Raw genomic sequence first — 12258 nt, forward strand, 5'->3', positions numbered from 1 at the left:
TCATATGATGTTGAATGGGTTTTAGCAGAGCCTCCAGTCTAAGATGGACTAGGAAGAAAGACTGACAGTCCACCTCTGAACATCAGCCAGTGAAAACCCTATGGATCACAATGGTCCAATCTGTAACTGATCATGAGGATGGCGCAGGACGGGGCGCCATTTTGTTCCACTGCACGTGGGGTCACCATGAGTCATGGGCCAACTCCATGGCAGCCACAATAAGAACACTTACTTCATGCGCTTATATGATCAAAGTACAAAGTACTCTGCACCATGCCTAAAGCAAAGAAAGTGCTCAAAATCATTAGTGCATTCAGCGGACGTCGACTGGGCACCACTAAATGAGAGACATAGCTTTAGGCACTGGGGACACAGGCTTAAACAAAAAAAGGCTCTGCCTTATGGAGTTTATTTTTAGAAGGAGAAGACAGATTTTTAAAAATAACCAAAATAAAATAAAATTCAGGTGTCCTCAAAGTATAAGAGAAAAATAGGAAGAAAAATTGAACAGGGTAAATGGGATAGAGATGAGGTGTGGTTTTATATACAGTCTGCAGAAAAGATCACTCTAAGAAGACACAAACCAAAACCAAACCCGTTGTCACTGAGTCCATTCTGACTCATAGCAAAAGAGTAGAACTTGCCCATAGGGTTTCCAAGGAGCAGCTGGTGGGTTCGAACTGCTGACCTTTTGGTTAGCAGCTGAGCTTCTAACCACTGCACCACCTGGGCTTCCTAAGAAGAGAAGACCTCGGTAAAAGTAGTCACTATTAATCCTCATCGCCAGTGCTCTGGGTTTGGTATCAACAAAGTACTATTACCAGTGTCCAAATGGACTTTTCTGCCCAACGTATCTCAAAAAACGGATTGTCAGAGCTGGAAGGGAACTGAGAGGTTCTCTAACTCATTTTATAGATGAAGAAACAGAACCCCAGAAAAGTAGATCGCATTGTTACTTCAGAGTCAGTGTTTGATGGAAAGTTCCTTCTCCTGACTCTAAGACCAGTGTTCTTACTGTTGCCTCGGGTTAACTCAGACCATGTCTTATGGATTGAATTGTGTCCCCCCAAAATGTGTGCCAACTTGGCTAGGCCATGATTCCTAGGATTGTATCACCATTTTGTGATCTGATGTGATTATCCTGTGTGTTGTAAATCCTACCTGCATGATGTCCGTGAGGTGGGATTAGAGGCAGTTATGTTAATGAGGCAGAACCCAATCTATAGGATTAGGATGTATCTTGAGTCAATCTCTTTTGAGATATAAAAGAGAGAATCAAGCAGAGAAGAGAAGGGACCTTATGCCACCAAGAATGAAGAACCAGGAGGGAAGCGTGTCCTTTGGACCTGCAGTCCCTCTGCTGAGAAGCTCCTAGACCAGGGGAAGATTAATGACAAGGACCTTCTCCCAGAGCCAACAGAGAGAGAAAGCCTTCCCCTGAAGCTGGCACCCTGAATTTCGACTTCTAGCCTCCTAAACTGTAAGAGAACAAATTTCTCTTTGTTAAAGCCATCACCTGTGGTATTTCTGTTATATAGCAGCACTAGATGACTAAGACACCATGTAAAACTCCTGCCTGGAGCCTCAAAGCTTTCTTACCTAATTTTGTATTTCAGCCTTCACTCTAGTTCCTGGTTACTGGCCATATTGTCTGAGTATTTATTACTCAGACACCTTTTACAGGAAAAAAAATGATCATGGATTTACAAGAAGATATTCACACACCGGTGACTCCAGTTTAAGCAATGACGCATTAAGAGTTAAAGGGCAGCTTTCCCATCCTCCATCTGTGGCGGAACTACTGCCAAAATGCAGATTGTCATAAATACCCTAATGGAAAAGACCATCACTCTCAAAATTGAACCCTCGAATACAATAGAAAATGTAAAGGCCAAGATTCGGGATAAGGAAGGAATTCCTCCTGACCAGCAGGGACTGATCTTTGCTGGCAAACAACCGGAAGATGGAGGCACCTTGTCTGACTACAACATTCAAAAAGAGTCAACGCTTCATCTTGTGTTGAGCCTTCATAGTAGTGCTAAGAAAAGGAAGAAGTCTTACACTACTCCCAATAAGAATAAGCAGAAGAGAAAAAGAAGGTGAAGCTGGCTGTCCTAATATACGATAAGGTGGATGAGAATGGCTAAATTAGTCGCCTTCATTGGGAGTGCCCTTCACATGAACGTGGTGTTGGAGCTTTTATGGCCAGCCACTTTGAGAGACATCACTGTGGCAAGTATTGTCTGACCTATTGCTTCAACAAACCAGAAGGCAAGTAATTGTGTATGGGCTAATAAAAGACATGAACTAACAAACAAAAAAGTTAAAGGACGTCACTGTTACGGATTAAATTGTGTCCCCCAAAAATGTGTCAGCTTGGCTAGGCTATGATTCCCAGGATTGTGTGGTTGTCCACCATTTTGTGTTCTGAGGTGATTATCCTATGTGTTGTAGATCCCAACCTCTATGATGTTAATGAGGCAGGATTAGAGGCAGTTATGTTAATGAGGCAGGACTCATCTACAGCATTAGGTTATATCAGTCTCTTTTGAGGTATAAAAGGGAGAAGAGGGACCTCCTACCACCAAGAAAGCAATGCCAGGAGCAGAGCATGTCCTTTGGACCTGAGATTCCTGTCCTGAGAAGCTCCCAGACCAGGGGAAGATTGATGACAAAGACTTTCCTCAAGAGCCAACAGAGAGAGAAAGCCATCCCCTGGAGCTGGTGCCCTGAATTTGAACTTCTAGCCTCCTAAACTGTGAGAGAATAAAATTCTGTTTGCTAAAGCTGCACTATTCCATGATAGCAACTATTCTGTAACAGCAGCTCTAGATGACTAAGATAAGCAGTGAGGGCCAGATGGTGTGCCAGCCTATAAAGCTATTGTAAGCACTTGAACTTTGCCTTGGGAAGCAATGGAGAACTTTGAGTTGGGGAGAAATGGAGGGTCATGAGTCAGAATTGACACTACTCAACTAAAATTTTAAAAGAATCAATGTTGTTGCAGAGCTAAGGAGAGACTGTAGGGGGCCAAGGCAGAAACAGGAAGACCAGTTAGTAAACAACCTCTATAATCCACATGAGAGATGCTGGCGGCTTGGATCAGGATGGTGGCAGTGGAGATGAAAAGAAGTGGGTAGAATCTGGATATGGAAAATGGAGCTGATGGGAATTGCTAATGGATCAAAGATTGGATATAAAAGAATAAGAGGAGTCCAGGATGACCACGAGGCTTTAGCCTGAGCAACCTGAAGGGTGGGGTTGACATTTATTGCAGTAAAGTCTTGAGTAGGCACTGGGGTTGGGGGAGGGAAGCAGGGATAAAGAGAGAATTTTCCTGATTTATAAAGTCCACCATGTATAAGAGATGGGGCATTCACAGGTTAGTCCACTGGTAAGGGGCATATGGAAACCCTGGTGGCATAGTGGTGAAGAGCTACAGCTGCTAACCAAAAGTTCGGCAGTTCGAATCCACCAGCACTTCTTGGAAACACCATGGGACAGTACTACTCTGTCCCATAAGGTCGCTATGAGTTGGAATCGACTTGACAGCAACAGGTTTGGTTTGGTTTGAAGGGCTTTAGAATTTATACATTCAAACAAAATGAAAAACTCTCCTAGAGTTTTCTCATGGTTAGCCCTGGGTACAGGAATATCTAGTTCCATTCCATCAACAGGGCTTCAGAATGAGGAGAGGAAGTTCGTTGGGTGGGGAGCGGCAGATTCTAAATAGAAGCCTTTCCAGGTACAAAAAACAATACCTGAGAGGATAAATCAGTAAAAACCAGTTGCCGTCAAGCCTATTCCCACTCATAATGACTCAGTATGTCAGAATAGAGCTGTGCACCACAGGGTTTTCAGTGGCCAATTTTTTTTTTCAGAAGCAGATCTCCAGGCCTTTTTTCCGAGGCGCTCTGCCCGGACTTGAATTTCCAACCTTTCAGTTAGCAGCCAAGCGCATTAGCTGTTGGCACCATCCAGGGACTCCATCTAAGAGGACAGGACTGTGATAAGATGGTTAGAGAAGCAAAGCAAGCAAAAGGGGTTGAAATAACGGGATCAGGGCCATTGTGCACCACAAATGAAGGAGGATTTGGAAATCTGATGACAGTGTTGGTGACCAGGAAAACAGCCTTGGTGACTAAGAAGGACTCATTGTGGTTAATAGCCCAGTGTGAAGCCAGCCGAGGAAAGGGGCAGAATTACAACAGCTAACATTTATTGAGCACCTAAACACATGCATGTACTAACTGGCTTACTCCCCCAAGGAAAGAAAGTGCTATTATCATGCTAATTTCACAGATGAGGAAACTGGAATTTACCCAAGGTAATAGCAGCATTTTTTTTTTTTTTTTAATAGCAGCAGAAACAGGATTTGAACCGAGGATGTTCAATTCCAGAGCCTGTGCTCCTAACCTTTAGACTACACAGCTCTCAATGCCAGACTCATGCGGCATCTGGTGCCATGACTTTACGGGTTTACATTCGGAGAGTCAACTTTCCAGCATTTCACCATCACAACCTGCTGGAGCATTTAGAACACAGCGAACAGGTAGATGTCTTGAGTCAGAAGCTCCACCTGTTTGAACTGCCCACAGGCCTTATCTCAGATTCCAAGGAGAGCTCTCTGATCAAGGCCACAGATTTTCTGCTCTCACTTACCAAAACGGCTCTTTATGACCAACCGCTGACCGCCGTGTCGCCGTGAGAAAACCAATGCAAGCTCTGTTCTGTGCAAACAGGCTTTTAAATATTAAGGGAAACACCCTAATCCCCTTGAGAAGTTAATTCAGAAAAAGCTACAGTCTAATGGCAGGGGCGGGCACTCTGGCAAAGTACTGTTTACACAAAGCTCCAGCTTCAAAGTCCATGAAAGAGAGGGACATACAAACCGGTTTCTAAGGAAACGTCTGTGCTTGGGGAAGAGTGTGACATGGTGCGTAGACGGGTCCCTGGCAAGGATAACAGTAATCTTTCTCCTGGAGTTGAAACCAAGACACATGAAGATAAAAAGGCACAGCAAGTTTCTCTAAGCTCCTCAGAGTTTATCTGAGTCCCTGTCACCAGCTGCTTTAAGTCACCTCCTCCAGTGCCTGACTCTTCATAAGTGCTCAGTAGCTGTTTGGTGAATGACTAGATATTATTGTGCACAAGCCATCTGAGGAAAGAGGTCAAATCCTAATGATCTTTAAATCCCAAGACAGTTGATAAACATTAAATTAAATGGTATGAGATTAAAGTGCTGCATTGGGCCACAAACAGCAATGAAGTCCTGATACACGCTGCAATATGAATGAACCTTGAAAACATTATTCTGAGTGGAATCAAGTCAGTTACAAAAGGAACTATTGTATGATCCCACTTATATGAAGCAGGCAAATGTACGGTGGTTCAGTGGTAGAATTCTCACTTTCCACGTAGGGGACGCGGGTTTGATTCCCAGCAAGTGCACCTCCTGCAGAGCCGCTACCCCTCTGTCAGTGGAGGCGTGTGTGTTGTTACGATGCTGCACAGGTCTCAGCAGAGCTTCCAGACTAAGACTAGGAAGAAGGGTCTGGTGATCTACTTCTGAAAATCAGCCATTGGAAAGCCCGTGGATCACAACGGCGCTATCTGAAACCAATCATGGAGATGAGGAGGGACCAGTGTTTCATTCCGTTGTGCATGGGGTCGCCATGTGTTGGGGGCCAATTTGACGGTAGCTAACAACAACAACGACATAGAGACCAAAGTTTATTAGTGGTTACCTAGGATGGGAGGGAGGGGGAAAGGAGAGTCTTGGCTTAGGAGGCGCTAAGTGTCTGTTTGTTGTTGTTGTTGTTATTGGATTTTCAACTCATAGGGACCACATGTGACAGAGTGGAACTGCCTATAAGGTTTTCTAATCTTTACAAAAACAGAGCACCAAGTCTTTCTCCTGTGGAGCCGCTGGGTGGGTTCGAACTGCTAACCTTTTGATTAGCAGCCAAGCGCTTAACCATCGCACCACCAGGGCTCCTGAGTTTCTGTTAATCGTGCTAAAATAGTTTGGAAACAGAGAGGGTGATGGTTGTACAACATGACAAACATAATCAACGTCACCAAATTGTACGTGTAAAAAAATGTTGAATTGGCAAGTGTTTTGCAATATATATTTTTACCACAATAAAGCAGTTTTCTAAGGGCGGCATTGGGAAGGCAGACACTGTGAGGAGCTTGTGCGTGTCACAAAAGGGCAAGAGAGGAGAGTGCAGCCATGTGAGTGCCAGAGACCAACCAGGAGCTTTTGCCATCACTGTCTATTTTATGTGCCAGGCATACTGTGCTAGGGACCTTTCTGGGCTTCAGCTGGATGTGAAGTCTAAGAGGGGAGAGATGAGTCTGGAAGCCAGCCAGGGTGGAATTAAGGCATGTAAGGGGCCTAAGCACTGCTAATCTGTGGTGCCCGCTCCTCTGCTTGCTCACACATTTGAATGGGATTATGTGAGTTATGTATATGCATATGTGTGTGTGAGTGTGTGTGTGTTGTGTCTTAGCTATCTATTCATGATGTAACTTCTTTCTGAATACAACTATAATATTAGCAATTGAACGCCATGTCAGCAGAATGAGATGAACTGGGCTATAAATATTTTAGTGGATTGCGGGGCGCTAAAACAACTGGTGCCCCTGTTTTGTTGATGCCCTAAGCATGTGCTTACCTTGCTTATTGGGTAATCCATCTGTCATGGATCGAATTATGTTCCCCCAAAAAATGTGCCTGTCAATTTGGCTGGGCCACGATTTCCAGTATTGTGTGGTTGTCCTCCATTTTGTGATGTCATTTTATGTTGAAGAGGATTAGGGTGGGATTGTAACAGCCTTACCCACATCACATTCCCGATCCAATGTAAAGCTGACAGAGAGAGAAAGCCTCCCACTGCAGCTGACACCCTGAGTTTGGACTTCTAGCCTACTACATAGTGAGAGAATAAACATCTGTTTTGTTGAAGTCATCCAGGTGTGGTATTTCTGTAATAGCAACCCTAGATAACCAGGACACCTGTGGATGTTCCAGTAAGCCTTATCTCTGACGGAGGGTCTCATTATTATAGCTGAGGTTATCATTCCTGAGGTCACCACCACCTTCTCTCACCTGCATTCGGAGTGGAGACTGAAACTGCCCCAGCTTGGTTGGTGGCTTCTCAGGTTTATTCTGATCTTTGGATTCCAGTGCTGGTGGCTGTGGTGTGTTCTAGCAACAAGGACAAAGATGATTACCAGAGCACTCATCAAATCATCCAATGAATGAACATCTCTCACAGGCCTACTGTGGGTATACAGAAACCCAGAGACCCCACCTTTACCCTGTACCACACAGCACTCCAGCCCAAGCTCTACCCCCGCCTAGAAGCTCTGCCTGTAGAAGAGAGAAAGGAGAATCTCAGGAAGGGAGATGGCAGAAGCTGAAAGACATCCTTCTGTGAAAGTCTAGTGAACTTCATATAAGGGGGATGATGCTATGTCAAGTTTGTTAGTTCACCAGACCCAGTCCCTGTCCTCAAGGACTTTGCAGCAGCAGAGGGACAGAGATAAAGCATAATTGAACACTGAGGCTCGCAGCGATGTAAAGTAAACAGTGAGTAGGAAAGGAGGGTTGTGTTGTGGGACCTGAGTTCTCAACAGTTTCTTCCACTGACCCCTTCTCTCTGCCCAGCACTGAGCTGGATGCCATGGGGCGGGGCTCTAGCCAGGAGACTGGAATCCACTAGAAGTTTCTGGAGCCTTGCATGATAGATCTCTAATCGGGGGATCACTGCCAGCTGGGGGTGGGGCCCATCAGGAAGGAGAGCCCACCTGGCCACGGGACTCCCTGGCCAATACCAGGAGTCCTCTGGCAGCAATATGAAAACCAATTCATGGAGAACAAGGTTGCTATCAATAGCTTCAAAGGGCTGTTCTTTTCATGTATTTGCTCAAGTTGAACAACGTCCCAAGAAATTACTCTTTCTCAGGAGAAAGTAACTTGGAGGTTGATGAAAAGAATGAGCCTGGACCTTCAACTTCAAACTGGCAAACTTTCTTATTCATGCTTCCTTCTGCAGATAGACCACCTTCCCTGTCCTACGTTTTGTTGGGGCCATTTAAGTTTTTCCTCACTATAAGTAATAAGCAATGCCCTCATTAGGTACTCCTAAGGGTGGAAAATGGATTATTTGGCTTTGCATCCCAGAGCCTGGCACAGTGTCCCAGGCACTCTGGAAATGCTTGTGGCTTAGACAGATGAAGGATGGATGGATGGATGGGATGGATGGACAGATGGATGAATGATCCTTAGAAGCGAGGATGGCAAGACTTTGTCTCACATACTTTGGACATGTTATCAGAAGGGACCAGTCCCTGGAGAAGGAAATCATGCTTGGTAAAGTAGAGGATCAGCAAAAGAGAGGAAGACCCTCAATGAGCTGGACTGACACAGTGGCTGCAATGACGGACTTAAACATAACAATGATTGTGAGAATGGCACAGAACCAGGCAGTGTTGTACTGTCGCTCTGTTGTACATAGGGTCACTGTGAGTCAGAACTGACTAGATGGCACTTAATAATGGTAATAAGCTCTTGGCCAAAATTTCATCACTTTAGAAATGACAGTGTAATACTACTAAAACCAAATAAACAAAAATTTTGCACTAGCTAGGCTGAGTAAAGAAGTAGAAAACAAATTCATTTCCCTTTAGAAAATGAAACAATCAAATTATCAAGCAAGTGGTTTCCTAAATAAATATGAAATTCACCTGGAACCATCAAAACAAATGGCACTGCCTTAAAGCGCAGCTCACTCTTTCTCTAAACATGTAAACCTCAGGAGAAAATCATTATTAAATCCAGCCACACTGGGTGATGGTTCTAATTAAATTGGCAAAGATTAATATTAAGGTACTAAATGATTCTAGAGTCCCTGGGTAGCGCAAATTGTTAAGCACTCTGCTGCTAGCCAAAATGATGGAGGTCCAAGTCCACCAAGGGGTGCCTCAGAAGAGAGTCCTGGCAATCTGCTTTCATAAAATCAGCCATTGGAAACCCTGTGGAGCACAGCTCTACTGTGACACACGTGGAGCCACCAAGAGTTGGAATCCACTCGACAGCAATTGGTTTGGTTCGGGGTTTAAATAATTCCAAACTATGTTGAGAAAGCCAAGCAGGAAGAAGGGATATCTTATGAGTAACAGAGAACTATACTTAGAGAAAATTAAGGGAGAAAAATTCTTTTGGTGCGAGTGTTTTGGTGTTATCCTGTTTACAGAGGTTGGGAGAACACAGAAGAAGACCAAATTACATCGAGGTAGGGGTGGAGGAGGAAAACAGCCGTGAAATTAAATAGTGTTAAATTTTAGATGCTCTTCAAGCTTTTCCTTTTAAAACACGTGTCTGTCTGGAGAACACTGTACTGGGTGATATGCGAGGCTGGAAAAGATGAAGGCAGGGCCCAGCCCTGTGGTATAACTTCTGAGCTACCAGAAAAAGGTTTGAAGATGGGCCTGGTATCACTGAAGCCAAACAAAAGACAAAACCAATAACTTCTGCTGACGTGTTCTGAGCTAATCAAAAGAGAAACCCAAACACTGGGGAACCCAGAATGCCCTGAAGCTTCAAACTGGACAATTTAGCACTGTCATTCTAGGACATGGGCCACTGTGTGGCAGGAAAGGACATGGCAGAAGGGCCAGCTGGGGCACTGAGGGACTCACTGGAGCCACTCTAGAGAAGCTAAGGATAATCCCCCCGTGGCCTTCCAAGACCCTGACTTTCATGTTCTACATCTAAAGGTCATAGCAAAATGTGTGGAGAAAATCAATACATAATTATTCCTGTCAAAAAGGATAGAGACCTGGCTAGTTATTCACTCTATATAAAATAGCAACTGAGTAACAGAAGAAAAGATACAATTGAAGTGGGCTGAATTTTGTTCCCCAAAAAGATACTTTCAAATCCTAATCCCCAGTACCTGTGAACGTGACCTTATTTGGAAACACAGTCTTTGCAGATGTAATCAAGTTAAGATGAAGTCAACCTGCATTAAATCAGTTCTTACGTTAGGTCAGTTCTTATCAGTAAATTGTAACAGAATACAAGCCATTTGGCTTTTGCAGGGAGTATCCCACACACACACAAAAAACCAAACCCGTTGCCATCAACTCAATTCTGACTCATGTCAACCCCATGTGTTACAGAGTAGAAGTGATCCATAGGGTTTTCTTGGCTGTAATCTTTACAGAAGCAGATCCCCAGGTCTTACTTCCATGGCACTGCTGGGTGGATTCAAACCACCAACCTTTAGGTTGGTAGTCAAGCATAAACCATTTGTGCCACCCAGGGAGATTTTCTCTGGATTAGAACCCAAACCAAACCCATTGCCATTCAGTCAATTCCAACTTATAGAGGCCCTATAGGACAGAGTAGAACTTCCCCATAGGGTTTCTATCGTTGCACCTTGCAATGCTGGAAGCGCTCACTCATCTATGGCAAGAAATTTGGAAGACAGCCACCTGGCCAACTGCCTGGAAGAGATCTATATTTGTGCCCCTTCCAAGAAAGGCGATCCAACAGAATGTGCAAGTTATTGAACAATATCATTAATATCATATGCAAGCAAAATTTTGCTGAAAATAATTCAAAAACATTTGCAACAGTACATCGAGAGAGAACTGCCAGAAATTAAAGCTGGATTGAGAAGAAGATGCGTAACAAAGGATATCACTGCCAATGTTTACCTGTGTTTTATCAACTATGCAAAAGCTTCGACTGCATGGATCATAACAAATTATGGATCACATTGCAAAGAACAGGAATTCCAGAACACTTACTTGTGCTCATGAGGAACCTGTACATAGGATCAAGAGGCAGTCGTTGGATCAGAACACGGGGATACTGCACGGTTTAAAATCAGGAAAGATGTGCATCAGCGCTATATCCTTTCACTGTATTTATTCAATATGTATGCTGAGCAAATAATCTGAGAAGCTGGACTATATGAAGAACACACCATCAGGATTAGAGTAAGACTCATTAACAACTTGTGATATGCAGATGACACAACCTTGCTTGCTGAAAGTGAAGAGGACTTGAAGCACTTACTGATGACGATCAAAGATGACAGCCTTCAGTATGGACACCTCGACATGAAACAAAAATCCTCACAACTGGACCAATAAGCAACATCATGATAAATGGAGAAAAGATTGAAGTTGTCAAGGGTTTCATTTTACTTGGATCCGCAAACAACGCCCATGGAGGCAGCAGTCAAGAAATCAAAAGACATATTGCATTGGGCAAATCTGCTGCAAAGATCTCTTTGAAGTGTTAAAAAGTGAAGATATGACTTTTGGACTAAGGTGCACCTGACCCAAGCCTTGGTGTTTTCAATCGCCTCACATGCATGCAAAAGCTGGGTGATGAATAAGAAAGGCCAAAGAAGCACTGATGCCTTTGAATTATGGTATTAGTGAAGAACATTGAACATACCATGGACTGCCAGAAGAACGAACAAATCTGTCTTGGAAGAAGTACAGCCAGAGTGCTCATTAGAAGCAAGGATGGCAAAGACTTTGGACATGTTATCAGGAGGGGTCAAGCCCTGGAAAAGGACATCATGCTTGGTAAAGTAGAAGGTCAGCAAAAAAGAGAAAGACCCTCAACGAGATGGACTGACGCAGTGGCTGCAACAGGAGGATAAAACAGGAGGATAGCAAGGATTTTAAGTATGGTGCAGGACCAGGCAGTGTTTCATTCTATTGTACATAGGTCACTATGAATCAGAACTGATTCAACGGCACCTAACAACAACAATATATGGTTTCCAAGGCTGAAATATTTATGGAAGCAGACAGCTTCATCTTTCTCTCTTGGAGTGGCTGGTAGGTTCAAACCACCGATCTTTCAGTTAGCAGCCGAGCGCTTAACCACTGTGCCACTGGGGATGGGCCCTAAATTCAATGAGTGCTGTTTTTATAAGAGAAAGAAGAGGGATATTTGGACCCAAAGACAGAGAAGACACATAGGGGTGAAGGTCTTGTGAAGATGGAGGCAGAGACTGGAGTGATGCAGGTATACGCCAAAGAATGCCAAGGACTATCAGCAACCACCAGAAGCTAGGAAGAGGTAAGGACAGATTCTTCCCTAGAGTCTTCAGAGAGACCATGGTCCTGCCAACACCTTGATTTCAGACTTCCAGCCTCCGGAACTACAAGAGAATACGTTTCTGTTATTGTGAGCCAGCTAGTTTGTGGTATTTTGTTATG

General features: G+C 44.0%; 1 pseudogene; it reads left to right on the plus strand.

Annotated features, from left to right (window-relative positions):
• The first annotated feature begins 1809 nt into the window (after positions 1-1809).
• On the plus strand, positions 1810-2283 carry LOC126080934 (ubiquitin-40S ribosomal protein S27a-like; annotated as a pseudogene).
• Positions 2284-12258: the final 9975 nt, after the last annotated feature.

Source organism: Elephas maximus, chromosome 7 (assembly GCF_024166365.1).
Source record: "Elephas maximus indicus isolate mEleMax1 chromosome 7, mEleMax1 primary haplotype, whole genome shotgun sequence".
Lineage (NCBI taxonomy): Eukaryota > Metazoa > Chordata > Mammalia > Proboscidea > Elephantidae > Elephas > Elephas maximus.